This window comes from Felis catus, chromosome B3 (genome assembly GCF_018350175.1).
Source record: "Felis catus isolate Fca126 chromosome B3, F.catus_Fca126_mat1.0, whole genome shotgun sequence".
In the NCBI taxonomy this organism is placed as follows: domain Eukaryota; kingdom Metazoa; phylum Chordata; class Mammalia; order Carnivora; family Felidae; genus Felis; species Felis catus.
In genome coordinates, this window is record NC_058373.1 from 35,903,134 (window position 1) to 35,921,063 (window position 17,930).

General features: G+C 52.3%; 1 long non-coding RNA gene across 1 annotated transcript; it reads right to left on the reverse strand.

The window, feature by feature from the left end:
* Positions 1-12,969: 12,969 nt before the first annotated feature.
* Positions 12,970-17,561, reverse strand: LOC109500604. Its single transcript, XR_002742865.2, has 2 exons — positions 16,105-17,561; positions 12,970-14,339 (listed from the first exon to the last, which is right to left on the reverse strand). It is a non-coding gene; the product is annotated as an uncharacterized LOC109500604 (long non-coding RNA).
* Positions 17,562-17,930: the final 369 nt, after the last annotated feature.

Consider the following 17,930-nt stretch of genomic DNA (forward strand, 5'->3'; position numbering starts at 1 on the left):
ACCCGCCCCCCACCACCAAGGAGAGAAACAGGGCTGCGTTTCAACATCTCAGAACAACCCGTTGTGCATAATGGCCAAAGTATAATGGTGGCATTTGAGGCCTCAAGAGCCGAAGCCTTGGGGAAGGCCCAAGATCCCAAGGCTCCGTGCCAGGGTCGGGGGGCTCCCTGTAGCAGCGCCCATTACATTCGGTCCTGGCCCCCGGCGTCCCCTCCCAGCCTTCCTCTGGGTCTGATGATGGTCCTTGAGGCAGAGCCAGGCCCAGAGGGAAAGAGAAAGCGGAAAGCCTATGCTTTAGAGGCCACTGTGGGGTCCGGGCTCTCTGAAGCCTCCCGAGGCTTCAGTCTGCATCCTACAGACTCCTGCCCACAACCACGCTAACAGGGCCGAGGGACAGGCCCTGCGCTGCCTGCCTGCTGGCGGCCAGAGGGCCCCTCCTGCAATGCCAGTTCCTCCAACACAGTAGGATGGCTCATCATGGGAAGAGTGGAGACAGGCCTCTGGTGCCCTCTGCTGTCCTGCGCTCCTGTCCCACAGCCTGAGGGATGGGGCTGAGGCCAGTAGGGGAAACCCAAGGCATGTCACCAGTGCCTGGGCGGCCCCACTGTGTCAGCGCCTCTATCTATTTTCCAAAAAGACCCAGAGCAAGTGACAGCAAAGGTTTATGTCTCGGACCTGAGTCGTCTGGGGCTCCATACTCCCCCCTCTGCTCCCGGGGTCCAGGCTGAGGGAGCAGCGCCATCTTGAATGTGGCTATTTCCGGGCAAGAGCCTGAAGGGCCTCAGACAGACCACGAAAACTCACACTCGCAACTCACTGGTCCCACCCCAGCACCAGGGGCCTACAGGTGCAATCCTACCTGGGGCCCAGCACTCAGAGAGCAAGAAATAATTAGAGAACAGCCTTCGTGGTGGCCGATGGTCAGTTTGCTCTTGGGGTCACGACACAAGTGGCCCATTCTCCCTCCTGTAAGCAAAATGCACTCACCCCTCCCCAAGGAATACAGCCCCGGGGTCCTACCAGGCAGGACAGCACACTCAGGATCTCAGGGGGCTGTGTTGGGATCTCCGTATCAGCAGTGAGGTACGGTAATTCCTTTATCGGGCACAGATGTGGCCTCTTGATCCAGAGACCAACCACCTAGGAACTAAAGTGATCTGCCTCCCGACCATTCACTACTGGATGATATAACAAGTACAAGATAACATCAGTGAATACTCGAGTCAGAAAGAGAAAACACGGGAGACGTACCTCAGCAGGCTCTGCCCCACTGGGCAGACATGTTAAGGGTCCCCGCCCTGGGAGGGAGGCATCTTCCTGCGTCAGGCAGACAGGGGCTGTCCCCGGGACATCTCTCCTCACAGTTCTTTGTACCTGTGCTCCTTGTCCCTTGTCTGGCTGGCTCCCTGAGTTTCTCCTACCTCAGAACCTTAGGGTGTCTGTAGCCCTGTCATGGCCACCCCACCTCCAACTTCCAGCGTGACACCTCAAATTCCAGAAACAGAGGGGGGGGGCAAGGAGGGAGGGAGGGAGAGGATTTCTCGTCTGATTGGTGCAGTTCTATCATTTAGGACCAGACGCACAAGTCACAGCTACCGTTCAGCTCATGAACGACCCACTCAGGAATGGCCTGAGTGTTGCTCCCACCTCCTGGATGGCACTGGATGTAGACGGGAAGGCAAGGAAGGCACGTTTGCTCTGAAACAAATGTCTCCGAGTTGCTTCCGAACAACTCTGAAGAAGACCCACAATATGGGGTGGGAAATAAGGTTCGGCCTACTCCCAACACAGACTAAGTGTTTCTTCATTTGTCTAAACCTCAGTTTCCTCGTCCATAAAGTGCAGATTTTGACCTCTGTCCCTACCCCCTCTCCTTTACTCACCCCTTTTTAGCCCCTGAGGCTCCCCTCCGATGAAACCAATCCTAGGGCCCAGTTACTGAGCTGGATCACACTCCAGTCTTATTTGTTGCCTCTCCCAGGAACTTTGGCTTTTGTATGAAGACCTCTTGGGGGAGGGGGGGGGACGCCTGGGTGGCTCAGTCAGTTAAGCTGCAGACTCTTGATTTGGGCTCAGATCATGATATCACACAGTTCGTGAGTTCGAGCCCTGAGTCAGGCTCTGCACTGACAGTGTGGCACCTGCTTGGGATTCTCTCTCCCTCTCTCTCTCCCCTCTCCCACCTCAAAATAAAGAAATAATCTTTAAATTAAAACTTTAAATTAAAAAAAAAAAAAGAACTCTTGGAGACTGAATAACCAAAGGAATAAATCTCTAATGGTGAAATATGAGGCAATAAGAGACCAAAGAGGGAATATTTTAGTAGAAGGAAGGAAGGAGACAGGGGGCACTCATGATCCACTTAGATATGAATTCTACTCTCTCTTGCTGACTTTTCATTTCCTCCTTTCGTGGGAGAAATGAGTCAAGGCCTGTCTTGAACGACAACTCTTATTACCAGAATCCTCGGGTCATTTGGGGTGGTAAAGCAGCTTTTGGGCGATGTGCGTGGGTGTGGTGCCCGCGTAGGTACGCCCCCCTGCCCACCCCCGACCCCGTGTTCTCTCACTTCTGCCCGAAAGTGACTCAGGCCTAGTTTTGATCACGGCAAAATGAGTGCAGCCCACGTTTCTTGACCTCAGAGAATGAGAGTGCTGGGTTTTCCCTTGGAAAGCTCTGCCCTCCTCCCCACCCCTGACCTACCTCTTTAGCCCCTGGGCTGTGATCCTCGGAAGGGGGCCTGCGTGGGATGTGTGTTTTGCCCTGTTGCTGAAGCAGAAGTCACACTCGGGAGTGATTTCCACCATCCATGTGTCCTTGCACTCGTGGCCCCTACATGGGTTTTGGTAAACCCATGGGTTTTGGCAAAACCCCCCTTGGGTTTTGGCATCCTCCCAAGTGACAGCTTTGACTCCTAGGCCCAGCATTGGAGCCGCTGCCTACCTGGCCTCCCTCCAACCTCGCTGCCCACTGCCCAAGCACCCTCCTCCTAGGACCCTCGTCTGTCCCACCATGGCCCAGTCCCTGGGCCCTAAGCAGACAATGCCCCTCATTCCCACCCGTCCTCACTACCCAACCCTCAACCTGCTTTCTCACCTTCTGCGATTTGCGGCAGATGGCTTAAACTCTCCGTGTTGTGACATGAGATCCAAGAAGGCAAAATTCCCCAATTCTAAATCTTGCCTTTCCTTTCCTCCCTTTTAGGGTGCATCAGAAATAACAATAGCTGGGGCGCCCGGGTGGCTCAGTCGGTTAAGCGGCCGACTTCGGCTCAGGTCCTGATCTCCCGGTCCGTGAGTTTGAGCCCCGCGTCGGGCTCTGTGCTGACAGCCCGGAGCCTGGAGCCCGCTTCAGATTCTGTGTCTCCGGTTCTCTCAGCCCCTCCCCTGCCCGCACTCTGTCTCTCTCTGTCTCTCTGTGTCTCTCAAAAATAAATAAACATAAAAATATTTTTTAAAACATAGCTAATGTTGGTACAGCACTTTATAGTCTATCCAACATGGCTACATGCATTATTTCATTTAAAACCACTGACGACCCCCTGGGAGGCAATTATTTTAGAGAGGCAGAAACTGAGGCTCAGAGGGGTTGAGTGACTTTTCTAAGGTCACACAGTGCGTTCCTTCTACCTCAAACCATGTCTCTCCCTCACCCTCTAGCTCATGGCTGCAAACCTCATTCCCCAGAGAGAGCACTTTTCCTGCCGGAGTCAGCAAGGATAGACTTAGTATAAGCCTTCCCTGGGCAAGGGAACCGAGAGGGACAGAGCATTAGCACACAATGAGCTGCCTTGGATCTCAGGGAACTGTAAGAAAAGAAAAAAACATCATGACTTTAAAGCTTGTCACAGGCTCCCCTGTCCGTGGCCTGGACCTCTTGGGAGAAGCAAGGCTGGCTCTCATTGGCAAGGCCAGGTGCCCCCTACTCCCCCACCCCCCCACCCCAGTGACAGACCAGCGCTTCCCTGGGACCAGCACCTGGGAGGCTCCTCCCAGGGCTCCTCTCCCGGCCTGCCGCAGGTGCCGCCCAGGATCAGAAGCTAGGTGCATCCTTTCCCCACCTCGGTTTCTCTTTCTGTAAAATGGGGGAGGATCCCCACTGCCCTGTCACCACTCTTTGGGAGGAATGGAGGTGAGGACCGGAGGGCCTGAGTCAGTCTCTTTACAGACGTGATATCTGAATAAAAGATAAGAGTAAGAGTGGCTTCAATGCCGCCTGATAAGAGGACGCCAGAGAAGAAATCGATTCCCCGGCAAATTCTGGAGAGTTGAGTTTTCTGCATGATTAGAAGCCCCTCTGATTCGAAGTCTTGTGGCTCCAAATCCTCCTACTCTTGCAGAGAGAGAGCCTCACTGGGACGGAGTCAGGAGGTCGCTTGGCTGGGGTGCACACGCCAGGCTGCAAAGCCACACCGCCCAGGGCCTGGACCAGAGGTAACTGTGGCAGGCAGCGTCAGACGGGCTCAGGAGTGGCATTTTCAGATAAATCCCTGAGCGCCATTTGCCTTAGTTTCTTTGGTTCTTTCTCAAAGGGGTCAACTACGTAAAAACCCCAGTTACGCAGGGCCGTGATTCAATTTTATCATGGCATAGACAGGCGTACTGGAATAAAATCCAAAATTTGTAGGACACACTAGCAGGCTGGAAATTTATGTAAGAGTTCATGTTGCAATCTCCAGTTCAAGTTCCACAGGACAGCAGGCTGGAAACTCGGGCGGCATTCCCATGATGCAGTCCTGACAAGGAGTCCCTTTTCTTTGGGAGACTCGATCTTTGCTCTTACGGCCTTCTACTGATTGGACGAGGCCCACCCGTGTTGTAGAGAATAATCTGTGTTACTCCAAGTCTACAGATTTAAATGTTACTCAGATCCAATAAACACCTTCACGGCCGCATCTAGATTGGCGTCTTATGTTTTATTTCTTTTTGAGAGCGAGAGAGACAGAGCACGAGCGGGGAAGGGGCAAAGAGAGAGCGGGGGACGCAGAATCCGAAACAGGCTCCGGGCTCTGAGCTGTCAGCACAGAGCCCGACGCGGGGCTCGAACTCACAGACCTCGAAATCATCACCTGAGCCGAAGTCGGACGCTTAGCCGACTGAGCCACCCAGGCGGCCCACGGGGTGATAAGCCTGAGCTGGACTCCTGGCTCCCCCACTCATTAGCCCAGGGACCCAGTGCAAGGAGTTGAATCCCTCGGAGCGTGAGTTCTGTGTCTGTCGGGAGGGGCATATAGTACCCCCAATACAGGGTTTTGTCGGGCTGACTGGGGAAGATCCGTGTGACGTGCCCAGCTCAGTGTCTGCCATAAAAGAAGCCCCCATCATCTTAGTAATGATTATTTTATTGCTTCTTCGCACACAATTAAAACTCACTAATTCAGACCTATCAGAGAGGGCAGTCAATGGCTGGAAAGTCCACATTAAAAAATAATTTAAAAATAATGTCGTTTTACTACTTTAAAATATATTACTCAATCCAGGCTAATAAAGTGTTGCATAGCGAGCCCCTGGGGGCCTTATGTTAATGAACAAATAAGAACAATGTGAGGTTAGTCTATCAATTATTGGTGTGGAAAAGGGAGTTTTTGAAAGTACTTGAAAATGCCTCCACGGAGTGTATTATCCTCCGTAGATTAAGTGTTTCCCCTGCAATCATCTTCACGCATTTTATTAATTCAACAGCTTCTCGCCACCTTGAGAGTGCTCCAGGCAACTTTGGCGAAGCGCTGACCAGACTTCCTACAAATTCTGACGTGGTGCTAACTGCGCGGAAGACATTCCGTCGAGTTAGGTCAAGACCTTTGTTTTATGTTCTTTCCCTTTCCTAGAAGCCTGTTTCAGGGCGGCCATCTCGGCCTGTAGCTCCCGGAGATGGGACCGTTTCCATCAAATAGCAGGGGCTAGGCTTAGGAACTTGGGCTCTGGACTGAGCCAGCCCTGGTTCAAATCCCACCTCTGGCTCTTTTAGGCTGTGTGACTTTGGGCAAGCCACCGACCTTCTCTGGGGCACAGCAAAGACCAGTTGACCTTCACCGCGGGGTAGCTGTGAGATCAAATTAGTGACATATCAAAAGAAGCTGAGGGGCACCTGGGTGGCTCGGTGGGTTAAGCGTCCGACTTCGGCTCAGGTCATGATCTCGCGGTTCGTGGGTTCGAGCCCCGCATCGGGCTCTGTGCTGACAGCTCAGAGCCCGGAGCCTGCTTCGGATTCTGTGTCTCCCGAGCCCAGGGATTGTCATCATTATTATTAGCAACGAAAATGACAACTTAGATTTCACGAGAGCTATCCAGCTTCTCTCCAAAGCTCCACTGAGACCATTTATATTTGAGGGAGGCAAAGGGCATCGTATCTGTCGGTTCTTTTTAGGCCTTCCGAGTTTGAATTGGGTTCGCTCGCCAGAATCGCACGCGCAAAACGAGTTCAGCCCCTGTGGAAAGGTCTTCCCTGAGTGTAGGTGCAAGTTAAGCCCCAGATTCCACGGCGCGTCCGGGTGGAGAACCACCGAGAAAGGGAAGTCTCACGGGAGCCCCTGGGACCTCATCACCCATCATTTATGAAGCACTTACTCTGGGGAGGGCCTGGGGCTTTACAGCGGCCTTTGTCCTCACCAACCTCCACCAGGGAGCTTGGACCATTGCCCCCCACCCACCCCAGCTTGTCAGAGGAGGGAGGGGGAACTTGCCGGGGGTCCCAGAGCTGGTAAGTACTGGTTCTAGGATGTGCTCACTGCACACCAGCCTCTGAAGATGTCCTCTGTGACTGTATCTCAGACTCCACAGAGGCTCCCGCCCTTCCGCGAGACCCCTCGGGTGAATTTTGTCACCCTGCTTTGAACAACCCTGATAACTCACCCACCTCTCCTAGGACTTTGTCCACCCTTCCCTGAATGCCAGCCACACAGGAACCACCACCCCCCACCACGCCCCCGCCGGGACTTGTCTGATTTTGTTGACCCGGTGGTGGCCGTCAAGGCCTGTGGCTGCAGAAGGCACGTAATCCATAGCCGTGCTGACGGAATTACTAAGAACTTCCCAGAGGGCCTTTGGAGAAACTGTGTGCCTATGTGTTCTTTTAAGTGACCCCACTGTAAAGGCGGCTTCTGGAAAGTAGACAGAGGGGCTGTTACGAGCTGGGGCAACCCCAATGGCTGGTGACATTGCCCTCGTCTCCCTTTGGGCCTGGTGCCACGCCTCAGGAAAGGATGAGACAGGACTGTGGAGCCCGAGCTGAGCAGCCCAAGTGGGCGTCTGCTCCTGCGAACAGAAGAGCCCAAATACAGGCCCCTTCCCAAGGGAGCAGCCGGCTAAGGAAGATGGTGTGATGGTAACTGACCCTGCCCGTCCTCTGCCCCTGACCAAGACCCCCCACCCGGGCACGGAGACCATGCAGCCTGACCACAGATAGCCAATCAGTGGCATAAGGAGAGTGCCTGACACCCCGGCAGGCTCTTCTTTTAATGTTTATTTATTGGGGTGCCCAGGGGGCTCAGTCAGTGAGCACCTGACTTCGGTTCAGATCATAACCTCGCGGTTCCTGAGTTTGAGCCCCACGTCGGGCTCTGTGCTGACAGCTCGGAGCCTGGAGCCTGCTTCGGATTCTGTCTGAGGGGCAGAGAGCGAGGGAGAGACAGAATCGAAAGCAGGCTCCAGGCTCCGAGCTGTCAACACAGAGCCCGATGCGGGGCTCGAACTCAGGAACCGCGAGATCACGTCCTGAGCCAAAATCGGAGGCTTCACTGACTGCGTCACACAGGTGCCCCCCCCAAAACATATTTTTAATGTTTTTTTTAATGTTTACTCATTTATTTTTGAGAGAGAGAAAGAGAGAGCACGAGTGGAGGAGGGGCAGAGAGCGGAGAGAGAGAATCCCAAGCAGGCTCATCGCTCAGTGCAGAGCCTGACACGGGGCTCAGACTCACCAACTGCGCGAGATCACGACCCGGGCTGAGACCAAGAGTCGGACGCTTGACCGACTGGGCCACCCAGGTGCCCCCAACAGGTCACTTTTAAACTCACTCGTCTTCCAAACACCAAAATCGTTTTCTGTAAAAATCACGAAACACAACGAATAACAATATTATAGGTGTGCTGGACAGGCCATGTGTCATTTCTTCAGAATCCCCGTTAACGACACGCGATTTTGAAAGCATGATGTACTTTTAACCTATCCAGACATTGTTTCATTTGCCTCCTCCTTTGTTCTTCTCCCTTTTCTCTATGGAGCACCACTGAACTCTTGGCATTTTAGGTTGGTGCGGGTGCCCCACTTGAAATTTCTCCAGAACACCTTTATGACTATGAACCAGTTGCTGGTCTCACAATACTATCACACATTGTAAGTTACTCCAAGTTCCTATAGGACACAAAAGCACAACGATTTGTATAATGGTGTTTATACGTGCCCAGAAGCTTGAACTCTAATCCTTTGGTTATGGTCTGATATAATAATAATTTATGTAAACAATTATCCAGTAACTAACAAGAGGATGTTAATAAGACTACAACGTCAGCCGAAGATACAATTTATTGATAAAAACCACTTTCTGGATTTTGTTCTTTTTAAAACAATTAAAAAAATAAGTGTCAATTCGAAACATGTTATTCAAGGGGCGCCTGGGTGGTGCAGTTGGTTAAGCATCCAACCCGATCTCAGCTCAGGTCTTGATCTCAAGGTCATGAGTCCAAGCCCTGTGCTGGGCCCTTCACTAGGCATGAAGCCTACTTAAAATGTATCTATGTAAACATATGTATACAAACACATCATTCAAATTCAGTTAACTATTTCAAGCATGAACTAAAATACTCACTAAGCAAAAACATAACATCTCGCAGTTCACACTCTTTGGTCGTTTCAAATGTTACTTCTTGTAAATGTTTATTTATTTTTGAAAAGAGAGCACAAAACGGGGAAGGGCAGAGCGAGAGGGGGACAGAGACTCTGAAGCAGGCTTTGCGCTGACAGCAGCGAGCCCGATGCGGGGATTGAACTTACGAACCACGAGATCGTGACCTGAGCCGAGGTCGGACGCTCGGTTGACTAAGCCGCCAAGGTGTCCTGGTTGTTTCCAATTTTAAACAAAACTAAACTCGTGGGGCACCTGGGTGGCTCGATCGGTTGAGCAACTGAATCTTGATTTGGGGTCAGGTCATGATCTTGACCTTGATCTTGGGATCAAGCCCTGCATCAGGCTCTGCACTGGGTGTGGAGCCTGCTTGAGAGTCTCTCTCTCTCTCTCTCTCTCTCTCTCTCTCTCTCTCTCTCTCTCTCAAAAAAAAAAAACAAAAACAAAAAAACATACTAAACTCCAGTGACTACCTAGAGTGACTGCATTGCATTAACAAACTCACGTTATGTTTTTCATCTTTACAACGGCTACGTTGTCATTATTCATTTCGAGCTTTTAAGCTCGAGAACACAAGTTACCACGGGGGGTTGGGGACAGAGACTGCACCCGGGGAGAAAGCAAACACTTCTGCAGCCTGACAAAATAACTCTCAAAACAAATGCCTGGGGGCGGGTCCGCGTTTGGGGAGCCAACGCTTGTAACTGGGAGTCCTCCAAATTAACTTATTAAAGTAGAGGAGGGGCGCCTGGCTGGCTCAGTCTGTGTGTGGAGAATCTGACTCTTGATTTCGGTTCAGGTCATGATCCCAGAGCCGTGGGTTCGGGCCCCAAGTCAGGCTCTGTGCCTAAGATTGTCTCTCTCTCTCTCTCTCCCTCTACTCTTCTCCCCCGCTCCTGTGCTCTCTCTCTCGCTCTCTCTCTCTCTCACTCTAAAATAAAATAAATAATTTTTAAAATTTTTTAATTAAAAGAAAAAAGGAGAGGTAATAAAACCGTCCTGATGTGAAGCTTATACTTGTTACTACTTATTCTTAAGGTCCACTCCCTTACACCCGATGCCAAGAAAGAATTTTCGTGGAGGAGAATTTTGTCACTGACGTTGTTTGCAATTGCCAGTGCACAGGGACAATCAAAGCAGATCAAATTTCAGTCAAATTTATTGCTTTTTTTTTTTTAAGTCCTCTGCACCTGCTTGTTCCCTGCACCAGAAGCCTGCGCCCATCACCCTACCCTCAGTACCCAGGACGAGACCCTACATGCAGCCCCCAGAAGGTGTCTTTCGAGCTGGCTCCCAGCACCTACTGTCCATTTCTCCTTCACAGACGGTGAGGACCACGTGACCGATTATGTCGCCCTCCTCGCGTTGCGCCGGGAACCAAATTTGTAGCTCACCATGTAGGACCTTATGGCCTGTTAATGCCTCCCCCTTGGTGTCAACCTAATGTCCCGGTTTCCGACTTAGTGTTTGAAAGGTCTCAGGATGACCTCCCTCACCGCCTAATGAGCTGGCAGTGTTTTCCCGTATCAGTTTGGTCCTTGGATGGCAGTGGCATGAGGGAGGGCCCCAAACCAGTTTACCACAGTCCCTACCCCTCCCTAAAGCCTTGCTCTGGGGCCTGTCTCCTTTGTGTCTATTACCCACCCCGCCTCTGAAAGCACTTGAGTGTTCAGTCCGTGTGCGTGTGTTTTGTTAGCCAACTCAGGTCCAGCTGATGGGGACCTCAGTCCCACTTAGAACGGAGAAGACGGTGCTGTCATCTGGGATAAGGGACACGGCCAGGTCCTTTGGCATCGTCTCATCTGACCCCTCGATCACTCACCGAGGAAAGCATCGGCACCATTTTATAACCAAGGAGTCGGAGGCTCTGAGTTCAGTGTCCCATCCCGAGTCACGAGGTTTCCAGGTAGCAGAACCAGGGCGGAACCCCACGCAGGTCTGGAGGTTGCTCTGATGATCGTGGAGGGAGGGGGGAGCATACTGGGGTTCTCCCCAGGGGATGAGGGACACCCCAGAAAAGAGATGGCCTTCTACGCCTCTGCCCCGCCCATCCCCACTTCCTGTCTCCACCCACAGCACCCGCAGAGATGCCCCGCGGGAGCCCAGGCCGTGCCTGCCCCAGGGCCACATCACAGAGAGCTGTGCAGCCTCTCAGACCTTGTCCTCAGACAGACATGTGCTGGGCTTCATGTTCTGCCGTCACTGTCTTGAAATTACTAATTTTTGAATGAGGGGCCACCCCTCCACCACCTAGACCAATAAGTGGCAGTGCCCAGCTGGCCCAAGCACCACCAGGCTCCCCCTCGCAGAGGATACCTTGCACCCAGCAAAGGCTTCTGGGAGTCACCCCTCACAGATCCCAGCTCCCCCTCGCAGACATTGGTGGCCAGGGTCCTTCGGCATCACTGATACCCTAACCTCCCTGAGTTTTGCTCTGGGCAGTCACCACAACAACGAAAGCTTGTTCCCTGCGGCTGAGTGAATCAGAAAATATTTATCAAGCACGGTGCTAGGAGCTTCGAGGGAGAATGGGCGGCTTGGCTGGACAGTCCAGTTTTAAAATAGTTTCAGTGTGGGGCGCCTGGGTGGCTCAGTCGGTTAAGCGTCTGACTTCGACTCAGGTCATGATCTCGCAGTTCGTGGGTTCGAGCCCCGCGTCGGGCTCTGTGCTGACAGCTCAGAGCCTGGAGCCTGCTTCATAGTCTGTGTCTCCCTCTCTCTCTGCCCCTCCCCTGCTGGCACTCTGTGTCTCTCTCCTTCAGAAATACATAAACATTAAAAAACATTAAAATAGTTTATTAAAATAGTAATAAATACCCTAAAAGAAGGGGGGAAGTAATATCTGTAAGCCTCTCTTTCTCTCTTGCCTTGAAAGTCATGAGGTAGGCCCAATAGTGAGGCTATACAAGCACAGACTTGGAAGCCAGGGACTTCGGGGTTTGAATCCCAGCACCTCCCCTACTGGCCGCGCCACATTACGCAAACCACTCTCCTCCCTCAGCCTCAGTTTCTCCTTTACAACACAAGAAGATTTACCCCTGCCCACCGCGCAGGGCTCTTTAAGGATGAAATGAGCTAATGTATAACAAAGAGCTTTGTTGACTGTGCAAATGTTAGGTTGTTCTTTCAATAAACATTTATTAAGCATTTACTCTGAGCCAAAGCCTGAGTTAGGCATTAGAGTCTCTCAAATGTAAACGTCCTGGGCTCCCTGGGATTCATTCTTTTTTCTCCCCCCCCCCCGCCCCAGCCCCAACTGAGGTGAAAGTCCCACCACATAAAAGTAACCATCGGAAAGAGAACAATTGAGTAGCATTTAGTGCATTCACAATATTGTGAACCAACCCCGCCAAGTTCGAAACTACACGAAGACGGTCCCTCCTAAATGTCACCCTCTTCTTAGGGTGTATTTTCTCTTGCTAGCATTTTGTCCCCCTTGGGAGCTGATTTCCTGGGTTTGATACGATCCTGATGTCCCTCTGATCCCCTGTGACGCCAGACCAGCCCCCGGATCCAACCTCAAGCTTCACAAGCTGCAACCCACTTTCCTTGGCCAGCGCTAGGGAATCCAGAGCCCCGAGCCTGCCATTTTTAATTACGCCAGGGCTGGGTGAGCAGGTAATCACTGTGTATTTCAGTAAATTACCTCTCATAAAGGAGCTTTCATGTTTGTTCGTGTGCCCTTCTTTCCTGGAATCAGCTCCCCGTTTTCCAGCATCGCCTCTTCCCAGCAGCCTGTGCGCTTGGCGAATGTCCGCCTCGTCGAGCTGGGGGGGGGGAGAGTCAGGTGCAGGGGGAGGGGGCGGCGTTTGGGCAAATATTGGACTTGGCCACACTTGCTGTCCATATCAGGAACCCGATTGCTGTTATTGATTGACAGATGTGGGGACCAACTGTTTGGAAAGCTGAGCCCCCTCGGATTGGGGTAGGTGTTTCGGCAAACAGCCCTAATACTAGGCAAACAGGCCTGTTGGAAGAAGTGCCTGGCATGTTAGCAGAGCAAACCAAGCACTGAGCAAACAGCTTAAAAGAATGTGGCCACCTCCACGTAACCTCGACCGAGGTATTGATCCCACTGGAGGCGGGAGAGGGGCTGCGCGGGGAACAGAGAGATACGAACCCCAGCAGAATGTAAATGTTATCTTTAAGCTGCGGCTGTCAGGGCCCTAATGGGCATCTGTTTGGAATTTGTCTTCTTGCAAATCTTTAAATCCAGGTCAGGGCCACGCGCGGAATTTAATAACAACTTTTCAGAGAGCTCGGGGCCTGGGACGGATTTCATTCTTCCTAAGTCCAACGGGGACTCTCTGCTCTTCTCAAGAGGGAGCTGCCTCAGACGGAGACTTTCTAGGTGCACGGCCCCCGCTGAACATTAGTCAGAAGGCTACAGGAGAGAAGAAGAAAGTCAGAAATAAAGGTGCTTTCTTGGATCCCCGAGCTGCCCGGACTTAAGAGCTGGTCGGTGCGAAGAATCCCAGAGTCCGTGCCAAGAAACCTGGGCTTCCCGCAGCTGCTGGCCCCACTTGGCCGGCCATCCGTCCGTCACCTCGCTGGGCCTCAGCTTCCTGCATCTTCCGAGTCGAGCACGCAGCCCCTGCTGGGCATATGCAAAGGCTCGGGCCAGAAAAGCTCACTCTGGCTACACTCTGTAGCCAGAAAACACTGCCCCCCGTATCAGGAGTTGGGCAGTTTGCTGGGACGCCCCTCCTGGGCCCGAGACCCTCTGGCATTACCACGTGGCAACGGCGTGGGCCACGGCCAAGTCTGTCAACTGTTCTTCCGGGCGAGTGACTGGACAGAAGATGGAGAGGGAAGGGAATATGGGATGTTTGCAAATTCCTTGAAAAGGCTGAAAACCTCTTGGTATTTCTGTAAAAGCACAGGCTGACAAAACACCTGCTCCTCAGTATTCCAAATGAGGTAAGAGGGGCTGTTGATCAGAGATCACCACTGGCCTACAGTTTCTCCTCGACAAAAGCCACGGAAAAAAAATAAGATCTTCTCCCTTGCCCTCCCTTGCCCTTCCCCAGCCTGGCCTGGTCCCCTGGTTGTGCCGGTCGAGGCCAGGAGTAGGAAGTAGGTAACGTGGCCGTGCACCCCCGAACAAGGAGGGGGCAAACCCATGCTGAGCGCTGGCCCATTGGGAAGACTGATTCCTATCTGCACCTGAGGCCCTGAGCAGTGAGTAATACCCCAGAGTATTACTTGGTACTGTATCTACAAGAGTACAAGGAGTATGTTAACCATTTGGGTCCCCTCTGACTTTTGGTGTCGCGTTTCACAGTGATAAGACACCAAGAAGGCTGTGGCTCAGAGAAGGGGCGTTCCCAATTTTAATGGATCTTTAAACAGACACGGAATGGAAAGATAGATGTAAGCAAAGCGGTCAAGGGCGTGGGCTATAGTCAAGGGCACAGGATGGAATCCCAGGTCTGCCACCTGTGACTCGTCCAGCCACGGTCAGGCCACCTGAGTTCTTTGAGCTCAACATCCCTCCCTGTAAAACGGAAATAATAATACAAGCGATTGTTATAAGAATTAAACGGGCTACTGTGTCTCAGGCCCTCAGTGCTGCCCTTCACCCATGGTCAGCCCTCAGTAAATAGTAGGGACTCAACACGGTCTCTGTGACATGGACAGGGCAGACCCTGGAACAAGCTGTCATTGCCAGTATGAGACTGGGGGAGATGCCCCTGTCCCCACTGAGGAAGTCCGCCAACCTGGCCTAGACAACCTATCATCCGACTGGGGTCAGCATGGAGGTTTTACCACAGAGGAGAAAAATGCCCTATGTTTCTATGAGCATGGCCCATGAGAGCTTCTAGACTGACATCCCCCCTAGACACTTCGAGGCTTCCCGATCCTACACACTTGACTCCAGCAGCAAGAGGGCTCTCAAGACAAAGCTCCCCATCACAGAGATGGTCTCTCAGCCTCCGCTCACAGATGGTGCAGAGGAAGCCCCAAGAAAGGGACGGGCTTGCCCAAGGGTGCGGCATAGGCCGGATAGCGAGCCAGCCACTTATGACAACAAGGAAATGGGCAAAGGAGGCTGGGTCTCCCAAGGCAGAACCACTGACAGGTTATCAGGGAGAAGTGAAAGCTGGCCTTACAACAGAAGGGGATAGTGGCCTGCTTCACCTACACTCCCCAGACAGTTACTCATTAATCAGGGCGCCTCTACTGCAATTAGAAACAAATAAGTAAATTGTACCCGTGTTGACACCCTTGCCCTCAACCTAATGATTAACCCGCCCTCGATGAAATGACTGTCTCAACAGCGAGTGTCTCAAAACCCTTTGCTTTGGGAACAGGACAGGAAACACGAGGACGCACTAACACGGGGGTAATCTATGGCGTCAGTTAAAGAGAGACGGCTAGGGGGCGCCCGGGGTGGCTCAGGCGGTTGAGCATCCAACGCTCGGTTTCGACTTAGGTCGGTATCTCACAGTTGGTGGGTTCGAGCCCCGCCTCCGGCTTCGTGCTGACAGTGTGGAGCCTGCTTGGGATTCTCTCTTGCCCTCGCTCTCTCTGCCCCTCCCTCCCCTCAAAATAAACGAAGTTTATAAAAAAAAAAAAAAAAAAAGGAGAGATAACTATATTTCCCCAATCCACACAGCCTAACATATGAATAAACCCAGACGATTCCCCACCCCCCCCCACCCCCACTTAAGGAAAAGGCTCTTAGTCAAGATCATGTGTTTGGCCTAAGTCCACCGTGGCTGGCCTCCGATGCTCCCCGGAGCACGGGCAGAAGTCCTCCCTCCCAGCTCTCCCCGCAGCTCCAAGGGACCGCGATGCAGAGGCTCACTGTCGTGAACCAAAAACAGTAAAAATTAAAAGGGGGAGAACTTGTTCAGTACAACTGCTGCCGTTTTCAAGGGTCAGGGAAGGATGCCCTCGCTGGCCTGAAGGCAAAACGGTGGGCCCTTCATTAGACCGCCCCCTGGTCTAATGAAGGTGGGCACCTCCACTGCCTTCCCTGGTCACTCTCGGGTTCCAGACCTTGCCCGTGGCGGTCGGACCACGTCCGCCTTTCTTGCAGGAGAAGATGGGGCCGCTCTGCAGCCCGTCTGGGGGCAGGAGCGGGTAGGCGAGGCTTCCCAGCCGGAAAGCGTGGGAAGCAGAAGGCCAGTGAGCATGAACTTGGTACAGGGTTTCTGGGAGCCTCGCTCGGGATGGCTCAGAGTGTGCCTCTCACGCTTCCTTAACCCACAGTGGGGCCCCGAAACCCCTTGCCAAAAGCACCGGCTTTGCCTTACCTGCTGAGACCACCCCCCTCCACTGCGGAAGCCTGGGGCACGAGGTGGAGAAGGGATGGGCCCCCATCCTGCTGCTGTCACGGTTCCCCACACCTGTCACGCTCCCGCGGCTGCTGGAGATACAGGCACTCAGAATAGGGAAAGCTGTGCCCTCCCGTGTTCCCACTTTCTCACCCCGTCGCTGTGCTCACAATTACCAAGTGCTTATAGGAAAGACAATTAGACTGAGTCCCCTGATAGAATGGTTAATTATTACAAGCCAGGAAAAGAGGGAGTCGTAGGCTGACCCCATCTACCTGGATGCGGTAACTAGCACTGTTTTGGAAACGCCCAGGCCAGAGCAGTGTTTTCACTGGAGAAGCAGCAGCTCATTACGATGATAATGTGAACTACACGGGGCCCGGGGCCGGGCCGCAGCAGCAGCATCATCGCTGATGAATCAGGGAGAGTGCTGAGTGAGGCTAAGAAAGCTCCATTACCGATCCACCCCGCAGAGGCCCCTCCACGCGGGGCCCGGATCTAGCCCATTATGCGAAGGTCACAGTCCTCTCCTAAGCTGCTGGGTCTTCCCTACAGACGTTACAGGTCCTCGGAGCAGTGAACTTTGAAATGGGTAAGCGCAAATACGCCCCGGGCCAGGACCGGCCTCATGGGCACGTGACCTGCACAGTCACCGAGGCCCAAGCTCGGAAGGAGCCCCCACGCCGTTTAATGCTCCGCCCTCCCTCTCTTGACCTTGACTTCTGAGCAGGGGCCCCCAGCACTTTCGTTTTGCACAGGGACCTGGAAATCGTGTCACCAGTCTTGCACCCAAGTCAAATTAAAAAACGAGACGATGCTAATAGAAAGTGAGACTCAGGAATCCATATGTCAACCCCCTTTGCCTTCATTTGAGTCAAAATGCCCCACTCTTTTAAAATTCTGGGCAAGAGAAAGTCTGAGCGACAGAATTTTTTTTTTTTTTTTTTTTTTTAGGAAAGGATTTTATTACAACAGAAACCCCTTACGAGTAGGTCTGACCCAGTCCTCGCCTCTCAACCAGCCCCTTCCCAAAAAGCACCTGTCTGACCTGCTGTGTCTGTAATCCCAAACTGAGGAGAGTCCCAGCTCAGCCCTGAGACAGCAGCCCCCTCTACTCCATAAAAGGAAATAGGATTGGAGACGGCAAGGGAGGAGGGCATTCCCTCCTGCTTCTCAGTTGTTTGAAAACATTGGCCCAGAGAGGGCCTCTACGGCAAAAACAAGTTTTAGAAACTCTGGATCAAATAAAGTTAATGTTCTGAACTGCAGGACTTGTCAGAACCTTTAAAGAGTTGCAAGGAATTGGGACTCTGGAACACTGCACTGACAGCACTTCCCAGGCTTATTTGACTCCATTCATCTAATGAGGCAAATAATGAGTGACCCAGTCACTCAGGGGAGTGTTCACCATCAGGTCCATAGAACTGAACCTCAAGGCCTCCCACCCAGCTAGATCATTCCAAGAATCTGGAAATACCCTCACCAAATGTTCACCTGGTATGGTGATCCACCCCACAAAGTCACGTTTGCAGAAGTAAGGTACTGCCATACATCTGTATTCTCAAAGAGAGCGGCTAAAATTCTACGACCTTTGGACCCCACAGAACGCACATCCTCCTCTGTCTGCATCCATCCCCAAATCTGGAGGCCCCACCCTTACGTCATGCCACACAGCTTAAAATGTACCCACATTCCTGTTCAATATAATTTAAAAATAACTCTAGGAATTGAGTCAGAGATGGAATAATGTCATTTGTTTAGTGGACTTTTTTTTTTAAGAATGGTCTTTTTTTTTAATGTTTATT